A 14,613-nucleotide genomic window follows, 5' to 3' on the forward strand; every position below is an offset into this window, starting at 1 on the left:
TCAGGCCAATAAAGCCAAACCCCATTAGCTGTGGATATGCATATTTCGGCCTTGTTATGACCTCGTCAGCACAGCACAAGTAGAGTGTTTGACTAAGCATTAGAAACACAGGGCTGTTATACCCAGCTGATGTCCATTATCATTAGGGTCACTGCAGAAATATCCCAAACAACAAACTAAAACAATGAGTGAGAAGGTCACTGAAAAAACAATCAATGACCCTAATGATAATGACTTATGGGAGGAAATCAAAATATGAAGGACCGGGGAGGAGAGCATAAGTTATCAGACAATCAATGGAACTGGAGGAACCAAGCTGCCACCTTCAGGTTGTGAAGGCTGGGATGAGGCATTCCTGTTGGGTGTGACAGTAGGCCCAGAAAGGGTTCCAAAATCCAAGGCTCCTTCTGTAGATGAGGCCAGAGGAAAGGAAACTAGATTTGTTGAGGCCAGTACTGAGCAATGAGGATTACTGCACTCTTCAACTTGTTGGCTTTCTGAGGGAACTTGGGAAATAAGGGAATGGGGGAAAAGCATGCAATAGATTGGGAGGCCAATCATGTATTAGAGAATCCCTCGGGGACAGCCCTGGTACGGGAATTAGGGCAAAGTATCTGCTGCATTTCTTGTTTAGGAGAGAGACAAAGACATCACAGCAAGGCTGGCCCCATGTGTGGAAAATGTTCTCCACTACTTTCTGGTGGAAGGACCACTCATGAGGCATGAGAATGGCTCTGCTCAACTTATCCGCTATGACGTTGGACCTTCACGGAATGTGCATTGCTATAAGAAAGTGTTTGGATGAGATTGCCCATTGCCACACTGTGAGCGCTTCTCAACACAGAGGGTATGTATGATCTGATTTCTCCTTGCTTGTTTATGTACCAGACCACCAACATGTTGTCTGATTGAATTGCTATCATTCCCAGAAGAAGAGCAGTCTGAAATGCCTGCAATGTTAGAAGCACTGCCCTCATCTCCAGGATGTTTATGTGGAGCTTGGCCTCATCTGTGGGCCAGGTTCCTTGGACTGTATTCTCCAAATAATGCCCTCCCCCATCTGGGAAGCATACATGGTGACTGTGGTCTGTGGTTCAGGGTGAATAAAAGGTCAATCGTGTATCACCTGTTCTGAATGAATTCACCATGAAAAATTCCTTTTGAATGTGTCTGTTATAAGAATTTGGTGAGACATTGGTTGGTGGATTATTGACCACTGAGCAGCTAGAAGCCATTGTAGTATCCACATGTGAAACCTGGGTAATGGAACCAACACTATAGCCACAGCCATAGATCTTAACACCTGTATAAATGATGGGCAGGTACCTTCTTGTTCCTGATTAATCTGCAAGTTTGCCATCTGATTATTAATACTCTGGAGGGAGGGAGTTTTGTCATCATTTGAGTGGTGTCTAGTAGTGCTCCTGTGAACTCTAGTGTTTAGTAGGTTCCAGATGAGATTTTTGGTAATTTATGGTTATTCCTAGCTTGGAACAAACTTGAAAAACAGAGGCTCTTGCACAGATAAGTAAATGCCTGGTTGGGGCAGATATGAGCCAGTCGTCTAGGTAAGGAAACACCTGGAATTCTTGTCATCTCAGGTGAGCTGCAACCACTGCCATGCATTTGGTGAGCACTCTTGGAGTGGTAGTGAGACCAAAGGGCAGTGCTCTGAACTGGTAATGACTGGTTCCTAGATGGAAGTGTAAATATCTTCTGGAGCACCTGTCCTAACAATGTTATGTGGTAGTACACATCCTGAATATATATATATATATATATATATATATATATATATATATATAGCACAACCAGTCATCCTGTTCCAGAACAGAAAGTATGGACTCTGCACCATGACCATTTGGAACTTGCAAAGTCAAATCGACTAGTTCAATCTGCTGAGATCCAAGACTGGTCTCCAGTCCCCTGTTTTCTTTGGAACCAAAAAGAACCTTGAGTACGTTTCAAATCCTCTCTGATCTTGGGGGGGCCTCTTGGATGACTCTTTTTTCTAGCACTCTTTGGATTTGAATGACTGCCTGATCTCTTTGACTGGGTGGAAGGTCTGCGATTCTCTTGTTGGGAGGGAGATGTTGAGAAAAGGACATTTGGTGACCCTAGGATATTATCCTCTGCACCCACATTTCAGTGGTATCACATCAATACCACCATAAAATCAGTTAACAGAAAGCTAGGCACCCTTTACAGAATTAAACCCCACCTTACTACGGCCCACTCCCATCTTATCTCCACCCTCCTCTACGCCTCTCCCATTTATACTAATCCTTCAAAAAGCGACCTCAACAAACTGGCAGCCACCTATAACGACACAGCTAGATGTGCCACAAACCCCCCATTTAGAACCCACTATTGTCATAATCTAAAACAACCTGGCAGCCACCTATAACAACACAGCTAGATGTGCCACAAACCCCCCATTTAGAACCCACTATTGTCATAATCTAAAACAACCTGGCAGCCACCTATAACAACACAGCTAGATGTGCCACAACCCCCCATTTAGAACCCACTATTGTCATAATCTAAAACAACCTGGCAGTCACCTATAACAACACAGCTAGATGTGCCACAAACCCCCCATTTAGAACCCACTATTGTCATAATCTAAAACAACCTGGCAGCCACCTATAACAACACAGCTAGATGTGCCACAAACCCCCCATTTAGAACCCACTATTGTCATAATCTAAAACAACCTGGCAGCCACCTATAACAACACACCTAGATGTGCCACAAACCCCCCATTTAGAACCCACTATTGTCATAATCTAAAACAACCTGGCAGTCACCTATAACAACACAGCTAGATGTGCCACAAACCCCCCATTTAGAACCCACTATTGTCATAATCTAAAACAACCTGGCAGCCACCTATAACAACACAGCTAGATGTGCCACAACCCCCCCATTTAGAACCCACTATTGTCATAATCTAAAACAACCTGGCAGCCACCTATAACAACACAGCCAATGTGCCACAACCCCCCCATTTAGAACCCACTATTGTCATAATCTAAAACAACCTGGCAGCCACCTATAACAACACAGCCAGATGTGCCACAACCCCCCCATTTAGAACCCACTATTGTCATAATCTAAAACAACCTGGCAGCTGCCTATAACAACATAGCCAGATGTGCCACAAACTCCCCCATTTAGAACCCACTATTGTCATAATCTAAAACAACCTGGCAGCTGCCTATAACAACACAGCCAGATGTGCCACAACCCCCCCATTTAGAACCCACAATTGTCATAATCTAAAACAACCTGGCAGCCACCTATAACAACACAGCTAGATGTGCCACAACCCCCCCATTTAGAACCCACTATTGTCATAATCTAAAACAACCTGGCAGCCACCTATAACAACACAGCCAGATGTGCCACAACCCCCCCATTTAGAACCCACTATTGTCATAATCTAAAACAACCTGGCAGCCACCTATAACAACACAGCTAGATGTGCCACAACCCCCCCATTTAGAACCCACTATTGTCATAATCTAAAACAACCTGGCAGCTGCCTATAACAACACAGCCAGATGTGCCACAACCCCCCCATTTAGAACCCACTATTGTCATAATCTAAAACAACCTGGCAGCCACCTATAACAACACAGCTAGATGTGCCACAAACTCCCCATTTAGAACCCACTATTGTCATAATCTAAAACAACCTGGCAGTCACCTATAACAACACAGCTAGATGTGCCACAAACTCCCCATTTAGAACCCACTATTGTCATAATCTAAAACAACCTGGCAGTCACCTATAACAACACAGCCAGATGTGCCACAAACTCCCCATTTAGAACCCACTATTGTCATAATCTAAAACAACCTGGCAGTCACCTATAACAACACAGCCAGATGTGCCACAACCCCCCCATTTAGAACCCACTATTGTCATAATCTAAAACAACCTGGCAGCCACCTATAACAACACAGCTAGATGTGCCACAAACCCCCCATTTAGAACCCACTATTGTCATAATCTAAAACAACCTGGCAGCCACCTATAACAACACAGCTAGATGTGCCACAACCCCCCCATTTAGAACCCACTATTGTCATAATCTAAAACAACCTGGCAGTCACCTATAACAACACAGCTAGATGTGCCACAAACTCCCCATTTAGAACCCACTATTGTCATAATCTAAAACAACCTGGCAGCCACCTATAACAACACAGCCAGATGTGCCACAAACTCCCCCATTTAGAACCCACTATTGTCATAATCTAAAACAACCTGGCAGCTGCCTATAACAACATAGCCAGATGTGCCACAAACTCCCCCATTTAGAACCCACTATTGTCATAATCTAAAACAACTTGGATGGTTAGAACTCCAAACTCAACTACTATTTCAACAAATTACTATCACACACAAGATCCTATATCATCCTACCAATACTCCAATACTAACTAGTCTTATCACCCCCTACAAAAATCTCACAACCCTTTGCTCAGCCAATACGTTACTAGTAACTATACATAAATCCAAAAACAAGGCTGGGGAGACACTGTTCTCAAACACTGTAGGGAAAGCTTGGAACCTGCTCCCCAGGGAACTCTCATCTCTGTCTTCTACATCTGTACTCAAAAAGCAACTGAAGGAATATCTTCTAACTCGCTGGCTATGCCCTTGCACAAATCCTGACTAAAACTCTCCTCCTTCATTTTTTATGGCTAGTTTTCTTAACACTGTCACTTTATCTGCTATTAACCTCTGTGAATATGTGATTTTTCAGCCTATTGAAGTTACTACTAACACTGCCTCTTGAATCTGGCACAGAGCTTACACTTGCTTAGTAAGCTCTCTACTGTATAAACATGACTCTACCTCAGTTATTTGAAATTATAGCTTGTATATAATTGTAAACTATATTAGTACTATGCTGTTATGTAAAAATCTTGTTTTCTAATTGTAATATGTACTGTGACTTTATTTGTAGTAGAGCTTTTCTCCCTGGGTCTCTACTGTAAATGGACATGTGTCCAGCTAGACTAGTCCGGTCAACAAATGTAAAATAAATAAATAAATCAGAAATTATATATTGACAGGCTCTCCAGTGCAGGGCTAGTGGACCCCTGATTGCCTCCAGAGGTGGAAAATCAGGTTTCCTTTCAAGAGCACTAAAAGGGCTTCCCAAAGAAAGACTCCCAGAACCCTTGGTTCTATGGACATCCTCTATCATGGTGGCGGCATCTTCCATTACTGTTCCCTCCTTTGCCTCTGGGGGAAAACTTTCCACATGTGTCTTGGTAGGACCCTGGAGACTTCTTGAACCACATTTTTCTGCTGTCTCTCTGACCATCAGGATAAGGTCTCTGAGGATCTGAGAAACTTATGGCCATGGCAGAAAGAGTCTTACCTTCCTTCTCACATCTGGAGAGCATATTCTTGACTTTGGGACTAAAAAGCAAAGTGCTGTCAAATGGTGCATTTAAAGAAGACTTAAAAGGCTCCACAAAATTGCAAAGCAGCATCCAGGCATGCCTTCTCATAGAGAAGCTGGAACCTTCCGCGTTACTCATTCCTTCAGCTGCATGCATGATGAGCCTCATGGAAGAGTTAACTACAGAATGTAAGGTGGTTAACTGGGAAGCTACTCTTTCTATAGCTCCCTCAGCTGCTGCTCCTTCAAGGGTATCTGAGAACTCCTTGATCAGATCCCTTTGTAACCTGGTGAAATGAGAAAGATAATCAGCCACCGCAAGACAAAGGTTGCTGAAGAGACACTCACGTCCCACATCTACCTACTATCCTAGAATCCTTATAAGTAGCATAGATAGTTCAACTCTCCTTGGAAAGTTCCTTCATGGTTGCCACTGCCATGACCATGGCATCTACTGCAACCCCTTTCATCCAGAAGGCCTTGTCAGATGGAGTGGTGCTTATTTTATTTGGTCTCCAGAGAACAGATTTGATGGAATTCAGTGTCTCCTATGCCTGCTGAGAGATCAAACCTATGAGCTTATTGGTGGGTGGAGTCACCCAGGAGGTAGATGGGTAGGAACCAAAGGCAGCCAGGTACACCAACTCTTCAGCTGAAGGATTACTGGACTACTAGCCACCCCTCGGTTTCAGAATCTCCAGAATCTCCCCAAAGGAAACATCCTCAGGAGATGACCATAGGGATCCTTCTCCCTCATCGAGGTCAGTGTCTTCTCTGGCTAACTCCTCCATGGAGTCCAAATGCTTCCTCTTACAAAGTCTCTTCCTTGTGACCTCCTCAGTGGGGTAGTCTGGGGAGGTATCAGAAAAGGCAGGGATATTCAGATGGGTATCCTGGCACCTGACATCCTGCTGCCCCTTGGAACATCATGGTCAGAAGAGGAACACAGGGTATCTTGATGAAATTGTGGATCCAAGGGGGCAGGTGAACTTTTAGATGCAGGGGTAGCTATAACCCTCCCAAAAGCCCCAAAGGCTGACCACTCCTGAATGGACAAGGTCTCCAGCTCCAATAAACCATGCTTTTGGGATGGGGTCACCTCCAGTCCAGAAGACAGTTCACCAGGGGCTGAAGCTGGAGCTGACCTCACCTTTTCCAAAGCTCCAAGGTGCATCGACTGCTCTGAAAACCTGAGTCAAGTGCACTCAAGGTTCGCGAGGCTCACTGCGACTCTGGAAACTCTCAGGATCTGAAAAGGCAAAAGAGCTCTGAGCAAAGGTATGATCTGAGGAAGAGGACATCTTTGGATCAGAGCTGAAAGGCACCAGGAATATCAGATCCAATGACTCTGAAACCTGCCCTGAAATCGGAGGAGGAGGAAGAGGGGGAATAGATTGTTTAGACAGACTTGGCACCGCAAGGGTCGAGGCCGAGGTTGAACTTAGTGATACCCTGCATCCACAAAATCTTCTACACCATCCATTCCACATCTTCTTCAGCAAGGAATGGGAAGAGGACGCAGATGGAGACCTTGGTCTAGATAAGAAGGGAGATGGTACCCTTGATGGAACCAAATCAAATGTCGGGGAGTACCAAGACCTCAACAGTATCAAAATAGGCTTGAAAGGGCTTGTTGTCGAATCCAACATCAACAAATCTGATCTATCTTTACTAGATAGAATCAAAGCCGAAGAAGCTTGATCCAACCCTGTAGTGATTGGCACCAAAGGCTCTGGCTTAATCACAGACTCCACAGATTTGGGAGATTTTGATGTTTTTACTCTCAGCTCTGAAGGATCCATTGGAGCCAAAGAAGGCCTCTTCTTTCCTCTGTCAGTGGATTTTGAGGAAAGAGATGAAACAGGGCTTGAATGAGCTGACTTAGTTTCTGAGGAAGAGACAGATTTTACTTGACTGACAGAAATAGCCTCATCAAAAGCAGAAGGTAAAATGTTCCTCAAGATGAGCTTATTTTTTTCTTTTACTCAAAGCTCGGTGGTTGAATGAATGGCAGATTGCACAATCCTCTTGCAAGTGAAGGGGCCCAAGACACACAGGGAGTGCGAGTCACTAAATGGAATCTTGTGCCCACACTTTGTGCATTTTTTAAAACCAGCAGGTTTTTCTTGTTTCTCCACCATAATGCAAGGAATATTGGTGGTGAAACCACTCATACAGACACACGCACTTAGGTGTAAAAGAAAGAAAAGAGATGAAAGGTTTTTTTTTCTTAAACAGGAATAGATGGAAATAGAAAGAAGGGGAAAACTACTAATGATAGTAGTTAAGGAAATACCTTTAAAGGTAAAAGGGGAGGGAGTAACCTATAAAAACAATGGTTACTGGTGGGAAAGGGAAAGGGATTGAGAGAGTAAAACAAATGTAGCCTAATAAAAAATGGTTACTGTAAAAGAAGGGTTCTTAAAGACAAGGGAGAGATAGAGAGAGACGAAATATACTAATAATATAGAGAAAATAGACTTTAGATGAAAAAAGTTTAATAATATGACCTGATAACCCAAGACCTACCTGATCGGACCACGTCTTCGCAAAGCGACAAATGAGATCTGAGGTAACAGGGAGAGATGCATTGTGGGCAAGGGGAGGTAAACAAGAGTTTTTTGGTTCCCAAAAGCTTAGTAACGGCCGAGTCGGATCTGATAGCTCAAATTCGGACCCATATGTGAAGATGAGATGAGATGAAAAATTGACAATATCTGATCTATGGTTTCTTGGCTAGAGCTATTTATTAGTATGGAGATGGGATATGCCATGGATTTTGCAGCTAGTTTAAGAAAAAGAGGAGGTAAGTTATCAGCAGAGGGGGAGCCTGGTTTGAGTTTACTGAGAAGTTATACATGAATTATGAGTTACAGAAGTCCCACCCAAATCTGCTCCACCAATGGCTGGTAGAGTTTAGGGACAGTGCGCCAACTCTATATACTTTTCCAGTGGGTCTCTGTCACCGGCTTGATTCCTTGCCTTCCTTTGACAAGTCACAGTGTACTGATTTATCCAAACTTTCATTTACAACAGCAGAGGAGTGGGGAGTCAACAGGTAGGTTAGTCCAAGCAGTATGGTGCATATAATATGTGCATGGCTTTACTATACAATTGCATTTCTATTTGTAACAGGCATGTCTACTGATGTTTCATTTTTCTGCTTTTTTCCTTGTCCTTCTATAATGTAAACTTTGATGCAGGATATGAAGTGGTGGCAGGTACCTGGGTATGTGCCAGCTGATGCACTTGGTTTTGGTCACCAGTGGTTGCCAAGCCTGTCTCTCAGCAGTGAGAGTAAGGTCACTCTGTTTAATGTGACCTGGATGTTTTGTTGTGACCTCTGGTGCCACCTTTTAAGATTGGGCAGAGGTTCCTCTTTTGAGTTTGTCTGGAGAACCCTCACCTGCTGTGTGATGTCTGGCCATGTCTAAGGTGTGCTGACAGTTGGAAGGCCACATTGACACTGTGAAGCAACTCCACACATGGCTCATATAGTCATTCAACCAGCCTGTCACAATCATTGGACAACAGGTAGTTAATGCATGTGAAGTCAGCAAAAGTGGTGACTAACACCTGGATGGTCTATCCACTGGGCTGGCAAAACAAGCCCCCACACACCCCACCCTCTCCACCATACTGGTGTTCCCCTCCCCTTACGTGTCATTTGCCATACTGTGCTTGTAGTCCAAACCTGCCATTACCATTTGTGTGTATGTCTGCATTTGTCCACTGTTGTCCTTAACGTTTGTGTCCACAGCACCGGCGTTCCATGAGTGCATTTTATGTTTCTTTATCTCCCTGTTGCCTTCACTATTCCCGCTTTCCTTCACACAAAACTTCTTTGTTATCTCCTTCATCTTCTCTTCTTATAAAATATGAACTGAACACCAGCCCCCAAAATGCTCCTCTTCCTCTCAGACAGCGTTTCTTAAAGTAACCATTGTGCATTTTTTTACTTTCTAGCCCCCCTTTGTACCTTTTCTGTTTCCTCTTTCTTCCCTATTTAAATAATGGACTTACTTGGCATTTATTTTTATTTTATTTTATTTTGAATTTTTTAACTGAGGAAGTGCACAGATCCCACTGGACCTATTTCAGCCTGGGGTAAACACAAAAGATACATCACATTATATACAAAGTGAAAAACAAAATGCAAATAAATAAAACAATAAATTAATATCTCTCTCTCTCTCTCTATATATATATATATATATGTATATGTATGTATATACATACATCATCATCAACCGGCTTTTTCTCATTTTTCTACATGGGGTCAGGGTGTCATATTAACTGTCACTATCACTCTTGATTCAGTGTCACACTCCTGCATTCTCTGGCACTCAAGCCTAACTGTCAGAGATCTTCTCTCACACAATCCAGCCACCTCTTTGCTGGATGCCCTAATTTCTTCTTAGCTTCTTTGTATCTGTCCCAAATCTTCCTCACCAGATTGTCTTCTGCTTTTCTGCACATGTCCCCAAACCACCGTAATCCATTCTTTTTGATCTTTTCTGCAATTGGAGCTACTTTGGCTTCTGCTCTTATGTCCTTATTTCTTCATCTGTATCACAGTGTGCATCCTACCACCCTTCTCAGGCATTTAATTTCAATCACCTCTAGTTTTCTCACCTGCTCTGCTTTTACTGCCCAGCTTTCTGTACCATTGTTTTGTACACCTGACTTTTCAGTTTGTTTGGCATTCTTCTGTCATACACTACATCTGACAGTCTATGCCATTTGGCTGCAGCCCCTCTGATTCTAGCTTTGACCTTTTCATTAAGACTCCTTCTCCTCAACCACCCCTCCCAGATACTTGAAGCTATTAATATGTCCCACTATCTTCCCTTCTACCTCAAGTCTCAGCTTCTTCTGGTTTCTCCTATTTGCTGCCATTACCACTGTGTTATCTGTAGTTAGTTTCATCCCATGTGCCTTCAGTTTTGCATCCATTGCTGAAGTTCTAGCTCAGAGTCAGTCTGTACTGCCACATCATCTGCATACAGCAACTCTGTTGATCTGTCTCCTCTGACCTGTTTGCTACTGTAGTCCATCACCAGTATGAACAGCAGTGGGCTCAGAGCTGAACCTTGATGCACACCCATTCCCACTGGAAATCCCTCTGTGAGACCAAATACTGTTCATACTTGAGTCATTGGGACTTTGTATATATTGTGCACTAATTTTACCAATGTTTCTGACACTTCAAACCACAGCTTTCTTGCGACCTTGTCATATGGTTTCTCCAAGTCTAAGAAGGCCCATTTGGACTGTTTTCTCATCTCAAGCTTCTTATCAAGTATCTGTCTCACTGCAAACATCAGGTCATTTGTTCAGCATCCTGATCTGAATCTGAACTGCTCATCTCCCATCTTACTTTCTACTACTCTGTGTATCTGTTTATCAGTCACCCTCTCTGGAACTTTCACGCAATGTGACAGTAGTCTGATACCTCTGTACTGCCAACAGTTGTGGATGTCCCCTTTGTTCTTGTACACTGGCATGAGTATGCTTATTCTCCAATCACCTGGGATACCCTTTATTTCCACACCGCTATGAGTACCCTCAGGAGCCATTCCTCCGCTGTCTCACCCAGCATCTTTATCATATCTGCTGTGACCTCATCTCAGCCTGCTGCTTTCCCTGACTTAATTTCCCTAAGTGATATCTTTCTTCCTCGAGAATGGGCTCCTGTTCTTCTACCATCGTAGGGTGTGTTTGGGGTAGTACAGCTTCTGAGGGGTTTTCTTCAATCAGACGTTACTGGAAGTACTCCTTCCATCTGCCTTTGATGTTCTGTGGTTTAGTGAGCAGGCTGTTGCTGGTAACCCTTATGAAGGGTGTCTAACCATCTTCTTAATCTTTCTGTCGTTGTCTTGCAACCTGATATAGTTTCTTTGTGCCCCCTACTGAGTCACTTTCCAGAAGCTGGTACCATGCCTCCAGTGCCCTGTTCTTTGCTATCCTTTCTTAGCTTCTTTGTTAGCCAGCCAGTATTCCTTCCTAGCCTGGTCCATGTTTTCTATCTCCCAGTTCGTCCTGCACTCTGTCTTTCTTTATTTTGATGACTTCCCAGACTCTGCATCTGTTCTGTACCCCTCACACATGCTGTATTGAGGTGCTGCCATTCTTCCTCCACTCCACCTATTTCCTCCTCTTCTTTGGGTGCTACAGCCCTGAATAATTCATCGAACAGTTGTTCTTTCTCTTCAGTCAACTACAGATCTTCATCCTGGTCTCTGCTGACCTTACAGCTCTCTCTAACCATTGCTTGCATCTGATTGTGGCAACCCGTGGTTTATGACTGTTTCACTTTGCAATCACTGATTCGACCCTTGTGCCCTTTTCTTACTTGGAGGACATCCACCTGAGTTGCATGTTGGCCACTCTTGTATGTGATCTTGTGACTATTTCTCTTGCTGAGCCATGTGTTGGCTACTATCAAGCCATTTGCCAGACAGAAGTCTAGAATGGCCTTTCCTTCTTTATTCCTGTTGCCCCCCCCCCAATGTGGACCCAGGCAGTTCTCATATCCTGTTCTGTCAGTCCTGATATGTGCGTTCAAGTCACCTGTTATCAACACCAATTCCTATCATCCTATTTTATCTAGTAGGTCCTGCAGTCACTGTATGAATACACTCTTTTCCTCACTATCACAACCCTGCTGTGAGGCATAGCCTAAGTGGGGCATAAGCTGAGATTATGAATACTGCCCTATCATTACACTAGAGTCTGATTGCCATGAGTCTGTCACTAATTCTTATGATATCCCTCACTGCCTTCTGAAGCCTCTTTCTTACCACAATTCCCACACTAGTTTTAGCCTGTCTTCTGCCTGAGTAGTAGACTCTGGATCCCAAGCCTAGTGTCTTTGCTTCACTACCCTTCCATCTTGTCTCCTGGATTCATGGGATGTCCAGCCTCCTCAGTATCAACATGTTGGGCTGCATGATGCCAGGGCACTTCTATGGGCTAGGCTTGTAAAGGCTCAAGGGCCATTAGTCTAGTACACACCTATGAACCTATGAACTATGTCATCCACTTCCAAGCTGCGTACTGTCAGTGAACCTACATTCGGTGTAGCAATTCTTAATTTATATTTGGCAATTTGATTGGTTTTATGTCCATCTTTTGCTCAACAGAGCTATGGTAACCCAGGCTGGGCAACTGGACACTGGCCAGTAGTTTACTGACCTTTATGGCGGGCACATACCCCCTCCCACCTTTAACATGGGTCCCTGGGATAGGTTATCACTGGCAAAATGCCCATTTGGTGACATTAATCAACATTACCAAATCACCTAGAGCCACATTTTACACCGTCAAGTGGCTAGCCCTGCCACGGTGCACAGTCTGTGATTTGTGTTCTCTTGTCTTGAGGATACTGCACACCACAATAGATGCCCAATGTGGTTGGTCTGTACAACTCTTCCCCTATAGGGCAACATGTGGAGTCTGTGACAAGGTTGGCTCATTGCTGAAACAGCAGCCAGTTGGCTTTGACTAGTGTAAGGCAGAGGTGTTCCTACTTTGGGCAAAAGGTAATGCAGTGGCAAATATAGAGATGAAGACTGTCCAGATGGTGGTAATGTTTCTTTTGGAGGCAGGAGCTAAAAGAGGTATTCAGTACTCAAGTTGGGCTAGAAGAATCCTTTGGCCAATATCATTTCTTTTTGGATGAGACAGGTGTTTTCAAGATGTTGGCAGAAGCTATATGAGGGATCCTAGGTATCTGAGGGTGGTAACCTGCTCAATGACATTATTAAGGTGGTCAAGAATAAGAAGTCACTCGGGGTTCTTATGCTTTTTATTGGAGGTTTTGAAGAGCACAGTTTTAGTTTTGCAGAGTTAAGCAATAATTTATATCTATTCTGTTCCATTATTATAATAATTGTCTGTTTTGATTTTGTCTTGTAAATCTGTTTTCGTATGAAACTTGTTAGTTCATTTTATATGGATAATGATTCGCTGTATACTTGTGTTTAATCGCTTCTGATAGTTCGTGATAGTCCTTATTATTAAGCACTTAAATCCAATTGGCCTTGAGGTTTGGCATGACTCTGTCTGACTATATCCAGATCTTCGACCCACTGGGAGGAGACAACAATAATAGACCAATTGTGTAAGTTATAAGTGCTGCTAGCTTTTATACAGCCAGTGACACATAACAGCTGATTTTCTAACACTGGACTCTGGACACTATATTACCAGATATAAGCTTATTATTCAAGTTCTCCAGGTTATAATACTGTATCTTCTGATCTTCATCAAATGGGATAGTTTTACAAACTTTAAATTGCCACACTATTTGTGCATTATTACTGAGTCAGCCAGACACACTAACATTAAATCACTCATGCATAATTTAAAAAAAAACAGTATTGTCAAACAATCATGAGTAGTTTCAGTAGTTAGGGTGCCCAAACATAATTTCATAATTTGTAAGTCCTGTTGGACAACCATTCCTTATTCCAAGTAACTGTAATAACTTCCAGATCTAGTGCAATCGGTTTCTGAACTAGAATAAATCAAAAGTTTGACTCATATTGTTGACTATGACATCAGACTAGACCTTGTTATCCTTTGCCTTGGAAACATGAGACTCAACATACATTTCTTCTTTCTTTTTTTTCATGTATTTATTTACTGATGACTAGATTGTCCAACTATGCTGAGGCCCATTTTCATGTAGGGAGGAAATGATCCGTAAAATATGTAGAGTACGTGAAACAAAAAAAATATACATTAATATTTCAGAAGCAGTAAAATATATGAATAAACATAATGGATTTTAACATCATAATAAATTAATGTATTGTTGCTATTACCTTTTCCTGTAAGCAAACTGTATGACATTCAAGTTCTCCTTACTGTTCAAATGGTTCATCATAAGTCTTGATAACATCACACAACAATCTAATAGAGAAGTATGACCACAGTCATGTCTGGACCCTTTGTTTTTAGACATTGGAATTATTATGTCCTCTTTGTCTTCCCTACCCTATGTGACAACATGGTTCCTAAGCCAAGTTTAAATTCCTTATGATGATATGTCAGAATATAATCAGGACCACTGGTCTAATTTGTTGTCTGCAACTTGAGAGCCAAGACTATTTGTTCCAAGTTAGATCTGCTCCAGGAAGACTATCATCTTCACCATTCAGTTTCCTCCATAACACCTTAT

The 14,613-nt window shown here is 42.8% G+C and overlaps 1 protein-coding gene across 1 annotated transcript in view; it reads right to left on the reverse strand.

The window, feature by feature from the left end:
- The window catches only part of LOC122788628 (inactive pancreatic lipase-related protein 1-like), a 659,185-nt gene that overhangs the window by 356,352 nt on the left and 288,220 nt on the right, over positions 1-14,613 (reverse strand). The gene's annotated exons all lie outside the window — the stretch shown is intronic.

Source organism: Protopterus annectens, chromosome 14.part0 (assembly GCF_019279795.1).
Source record: "Protopterus annectens isolate FY-2018-M chromosome 14.part0, PAN1.0, whole genome shotgun sequence".
NCBI lineage: Eukaryota > Metazoa > Chordata > Ceratodontiformes > Protopteridae > Protopterus > Protopterus annectens.